Source organism: Palaemon carinicauda, chromosome 16, assembly GCF_036898095.1.
Source record: "Palaemon carinicauda isolate YSFRI2023 chromosome 16, ASM3689809v2, whole genome shotgun sequence".
NCBI classification, from domain to species: domain Eukaryota; kingdom Metazoa; phylum Arthropoda; class Malacostraca; order Decapoda; family Palaemonidae; genus Palaemon; species Palaemon carinicauda.
Genome location: NC_090740.1, coordinates 116,287,426 through 116,304,925, shown reverse-complemented (window position 1 = coordinate 116,304,925; position 17,500 = coordinate 116,287,426). Strand labels below are relative to the sequence as shown.

The 17,500-nt window shown below is 35.5% G+C and overlaps 1 protein-coding gene across 2 annotated transcripts in view; it reads right to left on the bottom strand.

Moving 5' to 3' along the window:
- Window positions 1-17,500, bottom strand: part of clu (clustered mitochondria protein homolog) — a 46,130-nt gene that overhangs the window by 27,526 nt on the left and 1,104 nt on the right. The gene's annotated exons all lie outside the window — the stretch shown is intronic.

The following is a 17,500-nucleotide window of genomic DNA, read 5'->3' as shown; positions in this document are numbered from 1 at the left end:
ACAAGTTTAAGTTATTGTGCAAAAGCAGTTAAGGTTATCGAACAAAACCAGTTAAGGTTATCGAAAAAAAACAGTTTAAGTTATCGAACAAAACCAGTTAAGGTTATCGAACAAAACCAGTTAAGATTATTGAACAAAAACAGTAAGTTATCGTGCAAAAAAAGTCAAGATTATCGAACAAAACCAGTTAAGGTTATCGAATAAAACCAGTTAAGGTTATCGAACAAAACCAGAAAGGTTATCGAAAAAAACAGGCAAAGGTTATCGTGCAAAACCAGTTAAGGTTATCGTGCAAAACCAGTTAAGGTTATCGAACAAAACCAGTTAAGGTTATCGAACAAAACCAGTTAAGGTTATCGAACAAAACCAGAAAGGTTATCGAAAAAAACAGGCAAAGGTTATCGTGCAAAACCAGTTAAGGTTATCGTGCAAAACCAGTTAAGGTTATCGTGCAAAACCAGTTAAGGTTATCGTACAAAACCAGTTAAGGTTATCGTGCAAAACCAGTTTAGATTATCATGCAAAACCAGTCAAGGGTATCGTGCAAAACTAGTCAAGATTATCGTACAAAACCAGTTAAGGTTATCGTGCAAAACCAGTTTAGGTTATCATGCAAAACCAGTTAAGGTTATCGTACAAAACCAGTTAAGGTTATCGTACAAAACCAGTTAAGGTTATCGTGCAAAACCAGTCAAAGTTATCGTGCAAAACCAGTTAAGGTTATCGTACAAAACCAGTTAAGGTTATCGTGCAAAACCAGTCAAAGTTATCGTGCAAAACCATTTAAAGTTATCGTAAAAAACCAGTACGATAAAAACCAGGTTATCGTACAAAACCAGTACGATAAAAACCAGGTTATCGTACAAAACCAGTTAAGGCTATCGTTCAAAACCAGTCAAGGTTATCGTATAAAGCTAGTTAAGGATATCGTACAAAACAGTTAATTATCGTACATCAGTAACCGTGCAAAACCGCTGGACAACGAACTTCACAATACAGTAAATGACAATTATCTCTTCAAACATCAACTGCAACATGAAACAGTTGCGTCATAGGCACACACTCCATGCATCAAGGACAACAATCAGGGGGGGGTGTAAAAAGTCGATGCAACCTTGAGTCATCATGCGGTACAACCAGACATTTCCGTTTTCTAAGAATCGTAAACAATGACTACAGATCACAATACATGAAATGTACAAGCATTCATTGAAAAATAAAGACGCTATAAGCGTAGTTTCAGGTCATACACCGTTGTACGAATAAGTATAAATGCTAATAACATATTATGTATTCATTGGGAGATTCTGGATGTATCCAGAAATCTCCATTATTCAGTAACAGGTCATAAAACAGTAGGGCTGTGTAGCAATCTTTATCTCCCTCTAACTATACATACATACATACATACATACATACACACACACACACACACACACACACATATATATATATATATATATATATATATATATATATATATATAGAGAGTGAGAGAGAGAGAGAGAGAGAGAGAGAGAGAGAGAGAGAGAGAGAGGAGAGAGAGAGAGAGAGAGAGAGAGAGAGAGAGAAAATTCCGTGTATATATAAATGAAATACACATTTTACGAAAAAAACATTTTCATAAATTGTGGTGGGTTTAATATATATATATATATATATATATATATATATATATATATATATATATATATATATATATATATATATATATATATATATATTATAGAGAGAGAGAGAGAGAGAGAGAGAGAGAGAGAGAGAGAGGAGAGAGAGAGAGAGAGAGAAATTTTGTTATCAAAATGGGTTATCTATAATCACAAAATTCTCAGTAGAAGATTATTCAAGACAAGATTAAAGTCTCTCTCTCTCTCTCTCTCTCTCTCTCTCTCTCTCTCTCTCTCTCTCTCTCTCTCTCCTCTCTCTCTCTCTCTCCTTTACCTGTGTATTACAACAGTAGGCTAACAGTTATGTACCTGCTAGCTGTTCCACTGCCGACGTCAACTTGGTTATAGATCGCTCATGAATGCCAAAGGCAAGGGCAGTGACATCATCCTAAAATCTGACCATATATACATATGATCAGCGCCCAAGGCCCCTCTCTACCCAAGCTAGGACCAAAGAGGGCCAGGCAATGGCTACTGATGACTCGGCAGATAGACCTGTAAGCTCCTCCAAACCCCTACATCCTTAGCTCAAAAGAATGGTGAGGTTGCAGCGACCAGAGGCACTAACGAACAATTGGACATCCAAAATAATGATTGGAATCAGCGTCCATATGCTTCTGAGAGACTAAACCCCTGTTATTAATAAGGGCTGCTTTTTCTGCTCCTATATATCACAGGGGAACCCTACTCTCTACAGGACCTTCGCGTTTATTTATAGAATACATTCTTATGTATTTAGCATTTCACACCGCATATTGCACGTTATTTACAACTTCACATTATCGAAACACTTAGAAAACATGTACTCAGTTTCTTCTTGATAGGCCTAATATCAGAGAAACATATATAGTTTTGGGGTCGCCTTTTTAAAAGTTCAAACACTGATATAAGAATGAACTATGCAAAGACATCTCAAGCATTGCCAACACTGACGACAGTAACCCCCTAAGGAAGCAAACGTACCGAGACCTTTGCTGCATTCTTCAACTCGACCCGAAAAAGAAACACAGGAACCACGTGGTACTGCGACGCGGTCTCTTGAGCGGGGTTTACACGGTCAAACGGTTCGTCGAACCCGGTTCTCGAACGGCTCAAAGAGGTAGAATCAGCCACAAATGCATAAGTTTTGTGGACAATAAAGCCCCGCCCAGAAATCAGGCTAAATCTGACTTTCTTCGAACTGCTCGACACCCAAGTAACCCGTTCACACGTTCGAACATCACTTCAAACTCTTAGTCTGTCGAACCGCGTTCGACAAACCGTTCGACCCTGTACACCCCGCTTTAGTGAACGCCACCAGATATGAACACAGATTTTGGTCGCATCTGGGTGTCTTTACTGGAGAACTCTTTGTGTCTTCCCCGGTCGTCAAACCTATCCAAAAGATCGGGTAGCGAGTAGCGACCATTCTTGAATGCTGATTAGTACTCTCTCTCTCTCTCTCTCTTCTCTCTCTCTCTCTCTCTCTCTCTCTCTCTCTCTCTCTCTCTCTCTCTCGCTGGTTCTAGTGCAACACGAGTTTCGTCAATTCCAAACACAAGGATTGCAAATTGAGGAAACGAATAACATTTGGAAACTTATGCGGAGTGACTAAATTGGGAGAATTGTTTTAAGAGATGAAAAGAGCTTGCAGCTTGTTCAGTGGAATTAATAAATCAATTTGGGGAAAGAATAAAACAATAAAACTGTTAAGGGGATGAATAGATTACCAAACTGTTGAAGAGTGAATAAATCTTACAGATTGTGATATAGAATTAATAACGCTTGAAACTGTTACTGAGGAATGAATAAAACTTGGCAACTGTAACAGGGAATGAATAAAGTTGGTAAAATATTATGGAAAATGAATATAATGTGTAAATTATGATAAATAAAGCTTGCAAATTTATGGAATATGAATAATGCATGCAAACTTACTGAAAATGCATAATTCGTAATATAATCAAATAGACCCAGGCCTACATGGCTGAGGACTATGAAGCGTGAAGTAGGAGATGATGAATGGAGAAGTATTGATTTAAAAGTTCCAGATAAGAGACGACTGGTAAAACCTAACCGAGGCCCTTTGGGTCAATAGGCGTAGTAGATGATGATGATGAATAAAATAAAGACCTGGAATGTGGTCTCGATATTCCAAGTTAGGGATGAGATTGGGAACTAGAGCTAAGAGATTCCAGAAAGGGACGTTGACTGGAATCGATATGGTTAGGCCTATAGTCCACCAACCGCCCCAGACACTCGAACCAAGATAAAGGTATCTTCTGCACGTCCTAAATGAGAAGTCTGAGACATAAAAAAGCCTAAAATTTGTTATAAACAGATTTTAAATATTACCCATAGCAAATACTAAGTTTTAATTACCACTTACTTATTCAGTATAGATTTCTGGTAGCATTTCCTCGTTTAAATATTACACGTTCTATTCTTTCTTGAATATAAAAATGAAAAGTTATTCTACGAGACTTTTAATATACCCTACTTTATAAAAAAAAGAGGGAAATGTGAAAATACTAAATAAGTAACACTATTAAAATTCATAAGCCCTACAATGAATGATTTGAAGTTCTCTGGCATCCTGACATCGAAGGTCATTGACGCAGATATCGTTTATTAATAATAAAGATTAAAATAACATTCAATTAAAACCAGAAAAGTAAATATGTTATAAAACTTAAATAGCATGAAGAGGACCTGCTTCTGATATAAATTTTAAAAAACCACTAGCCATACAAAAGACTCCATGAGTATATTTAGCTATCTTTTAATACTTTCTAAAATATAACCTACTTTAAAAAAGGTATATGTGAAAACATAAGTAAAATCAGCCTATAAAAATTCATAAGCCCTACGAAAAGACTCAAAGAGTATATTCATAAGAAATTGAATTATCACACTAAACATGGCTTCCACCCATCAATATTAGTTGCAAGGCTTCTTCAACCTTTAGAAGCACCTAGCGACTGATCAGTCTCCTCCTCACGCTTCCAGACACGACGGCTAAGTGGTCAAGGCGGTTCCAGGACCATTATGGTTTCATGTAACTTCCATACAACTCTTCTTGGCGTGTATGAACTTCGATGTTAGGATGCCAAAAACTCTCAATATATCAATGCATACAACTCTTAAAAAAATAATTATAAGAACGTTCTTGAATAAGACCCTACTTTAGTTGACTCTTTATATATATATATATATATATATATATATATATATATATATTATTTATATATATATATATATATATATATATATAATATATATATATATATATATATATATATATATATATATATATATATATACCACCACAAGCATACACTATTTATTATTAGCATTATTACTTGCTAAGCTATAGCCCCCTACTTGGAAAAGCAGGATGCTATAAGCCCAGGGGACCCAAGAGGGAAAATAGCCCAGTGAGGAAAGAAAAGAAAAAGAAAATATTTTAAGAACAGTAGAAACACTAAAATAAATATATCCTATATAAACTGTAAAAACTTTAACAAAACAAAATGAAGAGAAATAAAATATATTAGTGTGCTGGTGGTTCCCTCAAGCAAGAAAAATCTAATCCAAGAGAGTGAAAGACCATGGTAAAGAGATAATGACACTAACACGAGGAAAATAAAAAAATAAAATTACGATTCAACTTTAAAAAGAAAAACAGGTTGGGATTAACTTTGCAAAATACTCTATTCCAATTGCAGTAAAAAACAGTGATGATATAAGATAGTATTTTCCAGCATTACTATAGCTACAGTATGACTACTATAGCTACTGTATGACTAGTCTCAAAGTTAATGGAAAAAAAAACTTGAATGGGACTAAGTAATATTGAAGGATACCTACAGTGGCACCATGCACACAGGTCTCTCTCTCTCTCTCTCTCTCTCTCTCTCTCTCTCTCTCTCTCTCTCTCTCTCTCAAGGTCACAGATTAAAGATGAATCTCTGCTCTCCTTCTAGGGCTCAAAGAACCAGTTTACTGACTAAAGCTGTTCGAATAAACCCTACTGAAGGAACTTCTTCAGATCATTTCTAATTGGCGGTCGAAATACAGTCCCGGATAAAACTATTTTTTTAAGCCAGCCAAAAAATAAACAAACTCGATTGCAAATTACGTAGGCCTATAGCTCTGCAAAATGTGTAATTATTGTAAATTCTAAAGCAAAAAGACAATTCACAAATCTACTGCGAGTAAATTCGAAGCACAAACTGCTGACATATAGAGAAATCACAGCATTTCTCATATAACGGTTGAAGTCGAATTTTGAGGAATACAAACAATTGGTGCAGATGTCTTTAATATTAAGAGTTCTCGAGCAATTTTTAGTAATACTTTCGTCGGTAGATATAAACTGACACCAAACTTTATTAATTCGAATTTCTCCTAGTCATTCATAAAACATGACGTAGAATTAACGCACACACATATACAGTATATATATATATATATATATATATATATATATATATATATATATATATATATATATATATATATATATATATATATATATATATATATATATATATATATATATATAATGTGTGTGTTACAGTCAATATCTAAATCCAGGCAATTTGTATAGTGACTGAACTTTTCAGGCAATATGTGAATTGCCTGGTTCACCCAGTCAATTTACAAATCAGCTAAAAATAGCAGACAATTCATAAAGTGACTAAAATAGATTTTCTTGGCATATTGACTGAAATGAACCCCGGTATGGATATTCTATCAGTTTACCAAGCAGACAATTTATAACATGAAACACTAACAAGTCTGGCCAAAGAAGTTTAAGTTCCGAAATGTCAAATGTTGTAAATTTACTGCCATTATTGCTTTCAAGAATTTGAGATGGCCCAAACATTAAAAATATGTTCATTTGTTGGAATGCATCATCAGCGGCCCTTTTGGAAGTTAAGGGACAAAATAACCAACTTTTTTTAGGTGATCTTGATACAGCATTATCCACTTATATTTACCTTTCATACAAGACTGCGTGTCAACAAGATCCACCTGATTTGACAAAATTGGTCGTAAATCTTTTCTGTTTCTTTTGACACTGAACACAAAGATTTGAACAGATCTACAGTACCTCGATTAACATTTGCATATCTTAATAAAGCAATGACTATTTTATCTCTTCCACCATGTCCCAAAGTAATATGAATACGTTTTCTTGTGTCCAACTTATCATCAATTTGCACAAAATCAACAGGTTCTTGACTTTCATCATTTCCTCTTTTCAACGTCTACACACTAAAGAACATCATAATTTCCGAGGATGTAATACTGACAATTCAATTTATCTTTTTGCAGATGATGCTACTTTGAGTTCCTCTATCAGACTCTAGTATTAAATTTTAAGCAGCAGTAATTTTAAAAGAATCAAAGTTTTACATCAACATCTATTTCTGGTAAAAAGAAAATGCTTCCTCGGAACACGCCATACTTTGTGTGCAAGTACTAGTCTTTCATACACGCACAATACTAAACTACCCAGACAACATCACACAAAGTTTCAATAGGTAAACTGACAGAATATCCATACCGGGGTTCATCTCAGTCAATATGCCAAGAAAATCTATTAGAATTTTAGTCACTTTATAAACTGTCTGCTATTTTTAGCTGATTTGTAAATTGACTGAGTGAACCAGGCAATTCACATATTGGCTGAAAAGTTCAGTCACTTGACAAATTGCCTGGATTTAGATATTGACTGTAACAGATATACACCTTGGGTCACAGTTCAGGTAAATAAAATGAGTATTCTCATACTCCACCTTGAGAGAGAGAGAGAGAGAGAGAGAGAGAGAGAGAGAGAGAGAGAGAGAGAGAGAGAGAGAGAGAGAGAGAGAGAGAGAATGTATTAATAATATAGAAAATAAAAGAATGATTGCAAGCAAATGCAAATATAATCTCCCTCACCATCCAATGCATTTTTTTACATTCAATCAACTCCACATAATTAAAGAAACGAACATTTATTTTTTTATAATCGCGTATGTCAATTCAAACACTTTGCCAAGGTGAAAACAGTTAAATAACTAGAGACACTCATTAGAGAGCATACCATCGCCACGATTTGGTCTTGGGCCATAACCAACACGACTAACAAGTTTGGTATAAATCGGTACAGTAGTTTTGTGTAGTTTCTCGCAAATAAGCAAATAAAATAAACAAACAGAAGCGAATACATGGCCTTCGTAAATTCTTTGATTTTGGCGAAGGCAATAATCAGAAATAATATACATCTGCCATTTCCCCCAAAATATTCTGGTTGTTGTGGCCTATGTGAAAACGTCCCTGACTGGTGATCGCCAGACTGGGGTTCGAGTTCCACTGAACCTCGTTAGTTCCTTTAGTGGCTGCAACCTCACCATCCTTGTGAGCTAAGTATGGTGGATTTGGGGTAGCCTATAGGTCTATTTGCTGAGTTATCAGCAGCCATTTCACGGTTATCCTTGGTCCTAGCTTGGGTGGAGAGGGGGCTTGGGCGCTGATATGTACAGTATATATGGTCAGTCTCTTGGACATTGTCCTGCTTGATATGACAAAGCCACTGTCCCTTGCCTCTGCCATTCATGAGCGGTCTTTAAACCTTCAGAGTGAAAAGAAAGTTTACATTTTGTCAAATCTAGATGCTCGAACAATTGTCAAGAATGTGAACAAAAGCAACGTTGTGCAACATTCTCTAAACCGCAGCTTTACGGAGACTAGCCACAGAAGAGAATAGGGATGGCAAAGACTGGCACTTGCAAAATAATAATCTTGAAGTAAATGATGTGTGGAACTTACTGGATCCTATTCAGGCCAGTAAACGCAATAAAAAAAAATTATGTTGTTCGTTCTCTTTTTCTAAAGGGTTACTGTACTAGGAACCTGTAAAACCATCAACAAGTTTATTGTCTGCCCTGAGGGAATCACAATGCATTAAATTTCTTAACATGGTATTCTTGACTTTAAAAAAAAAAAAAAAATCTTGTCTGGGGTTGTTGGGTTCATCATCAACACTATTATCTCAAATCAAAGAAAATTGAAAACAATGCAGACACCTTGGATAAAAGTCTCGGTAATTACCATAGTGATGAGACAGACGTTCTAAAAAAAAAAAAAAAAAAAAAAAAAAAAAAAAAAAAAAAAAAAAAAAAAAAAAAATCCCGAATTACCTACCATTAAGGTTTTTTTTTTTCTTTTTTAATTTGAAGAATAATTAGAACGACATTAACGTCTTCTTTAACACTCATATCCCAGTGACTGAACTCATGTGGCACCCCTGGCCGTCGTTTTGAAGAAAAAAAAAAAGTTTCACGAACTACACATTGAAAAGATAGGTTAAAAAAAAAACTGATTCAATGCTTAAAAACTTTCCTTAAAATCTAACTAAACGCTTACGGCTTTTAATCTCAATAACAGAAACAATATGACTTTAATAGCATCAAGAAATGTGAACAAAACCAGAATGTCCACCTGGTTACGTAACCTTCATATTCATCCACCTCAGAACACGAGGCAGTAAGAAATCTATGGCCTTTGGCAAGACGAGTTTCGTCTTAAGCAGACGAAGCATAAGGGCACCTGCTTATATCAACAATTATTCCACTACAGTAGGTGCAGTAGCAAATACCACGTGGGTAAGGTAGTTAAAAATGTTTAATATATATGTGACATCGTCGTTTATCAACTGAGGATCGTAGACAGGTTGGAACTTTTCTGGTTTATTGTATTATCTCCATATTAAGTATGCAGATCCCTTCTGATTCACGCGTTATAGTTCATGAATTGCGGGAGACAGACATCAACCCCTATCAACATAGGATCCAAGAAGACAGGGAACTTTACTGGAGGATCCAAGAAGACAGGGAACTTTACTGGTTTATTGTATTATCTCCATATTAAGTATGCAGATCCCTTCTGCTCCCCGCGTTATAGTTCATGAATTGCGGGAGACAGACATCAACCCCTATCAACATAGGATCCAAGAAGACAGGGAACTTTACTGGAGGATCCAAGAAGACAGGGAACTTTACTGGAGGATCCAAGAAGACAGGGAACTTTACTGGAGGATCCAAGAAGACAGGGAACTTTACTGGAGGATCCAAGAAGACAGGGAACTTTACTGGAGGATCCAAGAAGACAGGGAACTTTACTGGAGGATCCAAGAAGACAGGGAACTTTACTGGAGGATCCAAGAAGACAGGGAACTTTACTGGAGGATCCAAGAAGACAGGGAACTTTACTGGAGGATCCAAGAAGACAGAGAACTTTACTGGAGGATCCAAGAAGACAGGGAACTTTACTGGAGGATCCAAGAAGACAGGGAACTTTACTGGAGGATCCAAGAAGACAGGGAACTTTACTGGAGGATCCAAGAAGACAGGGAACTTTACTGGTTTATTGTATTATCTCCATATTAAGTATGCAGATCCCTTCTGCTCCCCGCGTTATAGTTCATGAATTGCGGGAGACAGACATCAACCCCTATCAACATAGGATCCAAGAAGACAGGGAACTTTACTGGAGGATCCAAGAAGACAGGGAACTTTACTGGAGGATCCAAGAAGACAGGGAACTTTACTGGAGGATCCAAGAAGACAGGGAACTTTACTGGAGGATCCAAGAAGACAGGGAACTTTACTGGAGGATCCAAGAAGACAGGGAACTTTACTGGAGGATCCAAGAAGACAGGGAACTTTACTGGAGGATCCAAGAAGACAGGGAACTTTACTGGAGGATCCAAGAAGACAGGGAACTTTACTGGAGGATCCAAGAAGACAGGGAACTTTACTGGTTTATTGTATTATCTCCATATTAAGTATGCAGATCCCTTCTGCTCCCCGCGTTATAGTTCATGAATTGCGGGAGACAGACATCAACCCCTATCAACATAGGATCCAAGAAGACAGGGAACTTTACTGGAGGATCCAAGAAGACAGGGAACTTTACTGGAGGATCCAAGAAGACAGGGAACTTTACTGGAGGATCCAAGAAGACAGGGAACTTTACTGGAGGATCCAAGAAGACAGGGAACTTTACTGGAGGATCCAAGAAGACAGGGAACTTTACTGGAGGATCCAAGAAGACAGGGAACTTTACTGGTTTATTGTATTATCTCCATATTAAGTATGCAGATCCCTTCTGCTCCCCGCGTTATAGTTCATGAATTGCGGGAGACAGACATCAACCCCTATCAACATAGGATCCAAGAAGACAGGGAACTTTACTGGAGGATCCAAGAAGACAGGGAACTTTACTGGAGGATCCAAGAAGACAGGGAACTTTACTGGAGGATCCAAGAAGACAGGGAACTTTACTGGAGGATCCAAGAAGACAGGGAACTTTACTGGAGGATCCAAGAAGACAGGGAACTTTACTGGAGGATCCAAGAAGACAGGGAACTTTACTGGAGGATCCAAGAAGACAGAGAACTTTACTGAGGATCCAAGAAGACAGGGAACTTTACTGGAGGATCCAAGAAGACAGAGAACTTTACTGGAGGATCCAAGAAGACAGGGAACTTTACTGGAGGATCCAAGAAGACAGAGAACTTTACTGGAGGATCCAAGAAGACAGGGAACTTTACTGGAGGATCCAAGAAGACAGAGAACTTTACTGGAGGATCCAAGAAGACAGGGAACTTTACAGGAGGATCCAAGAAGACAGGGAACTTTACTGGTTTATTGTATTATCTCCATATTAAGTATGCAGATCCCTTCTGATTCATGCGTTATAGTTCATGAATTGCGGGAGACAGACATCAACAACTCCCAGAAGGTTCTACACAATAGAATGAGAGTAATGTTTCTCCATACATTAAACTAAATCTTCGAAACCAAAAAAACTATTCCAAGCGCTTACCCTTCCACCTCAACATTCATCCCTTGCATTAATACCCCGTCCACAGATGTTCAACAACGGCAACTTGACTTGAATACTATATGGCAATTTAGCCAGTCGCCAAATATTGACGCCCTGCCAACTCTCCTTAATGTAACTAAAACAAGATTGAAGCATCACAAGAAGGAGATATTCCGATGTAAGCAATACACAATACTTACTTTCCAATGGCAAATGCCTGAGAAAATAAATCACTAGATATACAGTATATGTCCTTGAATAGTTAATTGAACTCGTAGTTACTGTTGGCAACTAAACTTGTGTCTGTCTGTTACCAGACGTGTTTTAATGTAGCATATCGCCACGGGGTTGTGACCAAATGGTAAAAAGATGGTCATAAAATGCTGGTGTACGCGACCCGTCAAAAATTACTTAAATGTTTAGATAGATATGCACATACATGCTACACTCCTCTCTCCAGGGTACGACTACTTCGCCTCCCTTCCCGGTGGTAGTATTATATATATATATATATATATATATATATATATATTATATATATATATATTATATATATATATATTATATATATATATATATATATATATATATATATATATATATATATATATAAACATTATATATACAACTATAATAATAACAATAAGACACTATTAATAAAATAAAATAACACTATAAACGCTAAAAATAAAAAATGCAATAAATATGAAAAGTAAAAGAAAATACTTTAAATACCAAAAAATATATAAAAATAAAAGAAATCCATATAAATAATACTAAATTAAGAACACTATATATATAGAATACTCAAGTATAGGGAAATACTATAAATACTTAAAATTAAACTATAAATAGTCGAAAAAAACTCCATAAATACTTGAAATATAACTATAAATACTTAAGAAATAACTCTGTAAATACTTGAAATAAAACTATAAATACTTAAAATAAAACTATAAATACTTGAAAAATAAAACTATAAATACTTAAATAATAAAACTACAAATACTAAAAATAAAACTATAAATACTTAAAATAAAACTATAAATACTTAAAAAATAAAACTGCCAATACTAAAACTAAAAACTCCAAAAATATTAACTTCAATGCAAGTTTAGACCGAACGTATAATACGAAACCATCACAACCATATATTCATTACTCCCCCCCCCCCTCACCCTGCAGCCGCCAACACAGAACTGGCATAGCCTAGAGAAGGTCTCTTGGCATAAGATGATCAATGAACAACACGAAAGGCTTCATCCATAGGCTCCCTCCTCTAGCCAGGAGAACTTGAAACTGGTCCAAAAACTCGGGAAGCAGTTAACCCTAGCCACACTTAAGGTAAACATTGATGTTTCATAACACCGTGTCTCTAAATGCTATTGTTACAAACATACGCTATCGGGGTCTAGGCGATGTCAGGCAGGGCAGCCGGTCAGGAATACGGTCCACCACAAAAGCCAAAGCAAAGTTCTTCAGAAGAAGGCAACCGTGTTACCCCATACGAATGGGGGAAAAAAGTACGCTAATAGAAGAAGAAGAAGAAGAAGAAGAAGAAGAAAAAGTAGTTATTATTAGTACTAGCTAAGCTAGGGTCCTAGTTGGAAAAGCAGGATGCTATAAGCCCAAGGGCTTCAATATGTAGGAAATATTTATTTCAATACTGTTACTGTTCTTGAAATATTTTACTTTTCCTTGTTGCCTTTCCTCACTGGGCTATTTTCCTTGTTGGAGCCCCTGGGCTCATAGCATCCTGGCTTTCCAACTAGGGGTGTAGCTTAGCATATAATAATAAGTGTCTCCAGGGCATTTAGAATTACACATTCCACCAAGCCTCAAGATTAGAGAACCTATGCAAAAACAAGTTTTGACTCAAATATCAAATAAACTTGAAAACTTTAAACTTGCAAAGAATATTTCATGCTGAATAGGCTAACATAAGTCTCTTGTAGTTTATGTAAAATACCTGTTTTAATAGTGTGGCTGTTCTTAAAATACTTTTTAATTCTTAATTATTTTAATGCTGTTACTGTTCTTGAGATATTTTATTTTTTCTAATGTTGTTACTGTTCTTAAAATATTTTATTTTTCCTTTTTTCCTTTCTTCACTGGGCTATTTTCCCTGTTGGAGCCCCTGGGCTTATAGCATCCTGCTTTTACAACTAGGGTTGTAGCTTAGCAAGTAATAATAATTTCCCTTGTAGTTTTATTTATTTCCTGGTTTCCTTTCCTCACTGGGCTATTTTTCCCTGTTGGAATCCTTGCTTTCATAGCATCCTGCTTTTCCATCTAAGGTTGTAACTTAGCTAATAATAATAATAATAATAATAATAATAATAATGATAATAATAATAATGATAATAATAATAATAATAACAATAATAATAATAAATACATAAATCAAAGTAACAAAATCATGTAGACGATTACTTCTCGCTAAACAGATTATCTCTCGAGAAAAAAAAAAAAAAAAAAAAAAAAGGTTCTCACTAGAACAGATTATATCATGGAAAATAACGATGGCGATTACTTCACTCTCGCTGATATAATTCAATCATATCTTACATACAATGGGCAGTCGCTAGTTCCCACTGTTACATAATTACTACAAAATATTGTTTGTAAAAACGCGATACATCTTCCACAATCTTCCAAGTACAGCAAGTCACTGAAAACGATCTACAATTGCACTCAAGAGAGAGCATCAAAATAATATGTTATTCTGAAATGTTTATATCTTTCCCGCCAAGTTATTTCTTATTTAAAAGATCCTTTTCTCTGACGTCACTACTTCAGCTGAGGCTGAGCAATACATCTTCATACCCAATTACTGTTTATGCGTGTATTCATGTCGTTAAAAAAGAAGGCAAGTAAGTTTTGACACCTTGGACGTTAAGTATCTCCCTTTTGTAGGGTAAATGCAAAATAAATCTGAATATTGTTTGCCAATTTACATATATTTGACCCTTTCCGTAGAATCCATCATAAAAAGTACCTTAATTATATATAAAAAAGAAAAAAAAAAAACCTTTGTTGTTCATAAAACGTAGGCTATCTAAAAATACTAAGAAAAAAAAAAGACTCATAACAAAATTACAAATGGAGCCGCCTTTTTCATGATACATACGCTCGTATACATGTAATTTAAATATGTATTTATCTGTTTCTTTAATAAATATATATTTATCTGTTTCTTTAATAAATATATATTTATCTGTTTCTTTAATAAATATATATTTATCTGTTTCTTTAATAAATATATATTTATCTGTTTCTTTAATAAATATATATTTATCTGTTTCTTTAATAAATATATATTTATCTGTTTCTTTAATAAATATGTATTTATCTGCTTCTTTGTGTAGAGACAATGCTCATGGTACTTTACATTCCATTATGTGGAATGTAATAGCATTGAATGTTTCATCACGTTGAAGAAGAAATAAAGTAAATCAGCAAAAAATAAAAAGTCGCATATAAAAACATTAGGTAACACATTATCATTATTATCATATAATAGCTAGGCTACAACCCTAGTTAGAAAAGCAAGATGCTATAAGCCCAAGGGCTCCAACAGGGAAAAATAGCCAAGTGAGGAAAGGAAATAATGAAATAGAAAAACGATATAAGAAGTAATTAACTATCAAGATAAATTATTCTAAAAACATTACCAACAATATAACATATTTAACTATAAAAGAACTTATGTCAACCTGCTCAACATAAAAACATTTGCAGCGAGTTTGAACTTTTGAAGATATACTGATTCAACTCCCGATTAGGAAGATCATTCCATAACTTGGTCACAGCTGGAATAAAACTTCTAGAGTACTGTGCAGTATTGAACCACGTGATGGAGAAGACCTGATTATTAGAATTGACTGCATGTCAATGCTACACTGCAGCGAGACTATGATTTGATATTGATCCGTGTGCCAACTGCTATTTCATGAGAGTGTAAAACATATCCCAGGGTAAATTTACTGATGTTGTTAATAGTTTATATAAGACATGTCTGTTTTGACGTTGTTACTTATTTTAGAATGATTTATTGTTAATTTGTTCTCTTCATTTAATTATTTCCTTATTTCCTTTCCTCACTGGGCTATTTTTCCCTTTTGGAGCCCCTGGGCTTATAGCATCTTGCTTTTCCAACTACGGTTGTAGCTTGGATAGTAATAATAATAATAATAATAAAATGCTAAGCATATGTATAGATGACATTCTTAATTGGCAGGTCACAATAAATTTAATCTATAAAACGAATTAAAGATTGAAAACGATATTGTTTCAAATTAAAAGAGAATGTCTCGCTAGCGAGACATTATTTTAATGCTACTCTTCCTAAAAAAGTATTTTTTCTCGTTTTCTTTCCTCACTGGGCTATAGCGTTGAGGCCCCTGGGATTGTAGCATCCTGCTTTTCCAACTAGGGTTGTAGCTTAGCAAGAAATAATAATAATAATAACAATAATAACAACAACAATAATAATAATAACAATAATAATTAATAACAATAATAATAACAATGCCGACCTTGACTAAACATGTATAATCAATATGTAAGTAAAAGACTGTACATGAGCAAATGCAATCAATTAAACAAATATTCGTTCAAAGAATAGTTTATGAAGCAAACATACGACTCATGCCGGATAATAACAAAATTACACATGGGTCAGTGGGTACATCAAGACCAACAGAAAACGGGTTCCTTAAACTAGTGCGTTTTCAAGGAACCTTTGCGTGATATTTTCCTGAGAAAAAAAAAAATAAAACTTTACTACAGTGGAATTTTTCTTCCCCAATACTAACTGGTCTATAATTTTTTTTTAACAATCGATCAGTTACCTACGCTGTATTTCAGCCCAAAAATTAAATATATCAATATGAATAATTATAATTTTTATGTAAAAACCTTATAGAGGTATACAGAATGAAAATATATTCATTTTTGATAAAATTAACCAACTCTTTATATGGTGGGTAGTTCCAAATTGAATGGTTTTCCTTCCTGAATGATTGTGAAGGACATTACTATAGCTGGAGGTCAATTCTCTCATATTATTACTATTACTACTACTACTAGCCAAGCTACAAACCTAGTTGGATCGGCTGAGTGAATGAAACAACTAGAACATTGAGCATCACCGATAACATTCCTTCAGGGAAGGTACAAAATGCAGCTCACCACGACTGCAATTATCCGCAGTCAGCCTTAATGTGACATCACTCGAGATATTTGCCAAAACCTGTCTTCACAGTCTTTCCTTTTTTTTATACGGTAGCTCAGAAACGATATAATCAAAAACCTGTTTCACAATACTCGCCTCACTACATTAGAACTACACTATAAAGCTTCGACCTGATCAACATGTCTAACGTCCACTGAGAGAGAGAGAGAGAGAGAGAGAGAGAGAGAGAGAGAGAGAGAGAGATTTAACCTGATCAACATGTCTAACGTCCACAGAGAGAGAGAGAGAGAGAGAGAGAGAGAGAGAGAGAGAGAGAGAGATTCAACCTGATCAACATGTCTAACGTCCACTGAGAGAGAGAGAGAGAGAGAGAGAGAGAGAGAGAGAGAGAGAGAGAGAGAGAGATTCAACCTGGTCAACATGTCTAGCTCAGTGAGAGAGAGAGAGAGAGAGAGAGAGAGAGAGAGAGAGAGATTCAACCTGATCAACATGTCTAACGTCCACTGAGAGAGAGAGAGAGAGAGAGAGAGAGAGAGAGAGAGAGAGAGAGAGAGAGAGAGAGAGATTCAACCTGGTCAACATGTCTAGCTCAGTGAGAGAGAGAGAGAGAGAGAGAGAGAGAGAGAGAGAGAGAGAGAGAGAGAGAGAGAGAGAGAGAGAGAGATTTAACCTGATCAACATGTCTAACGTCCACAGAGAGAGAGAGAGAGAGAGAGAGAGAGAGAGAGAGAGAGAGAGAGAGATTCAACCTGATCAACATGTCTAACGTCCAGAG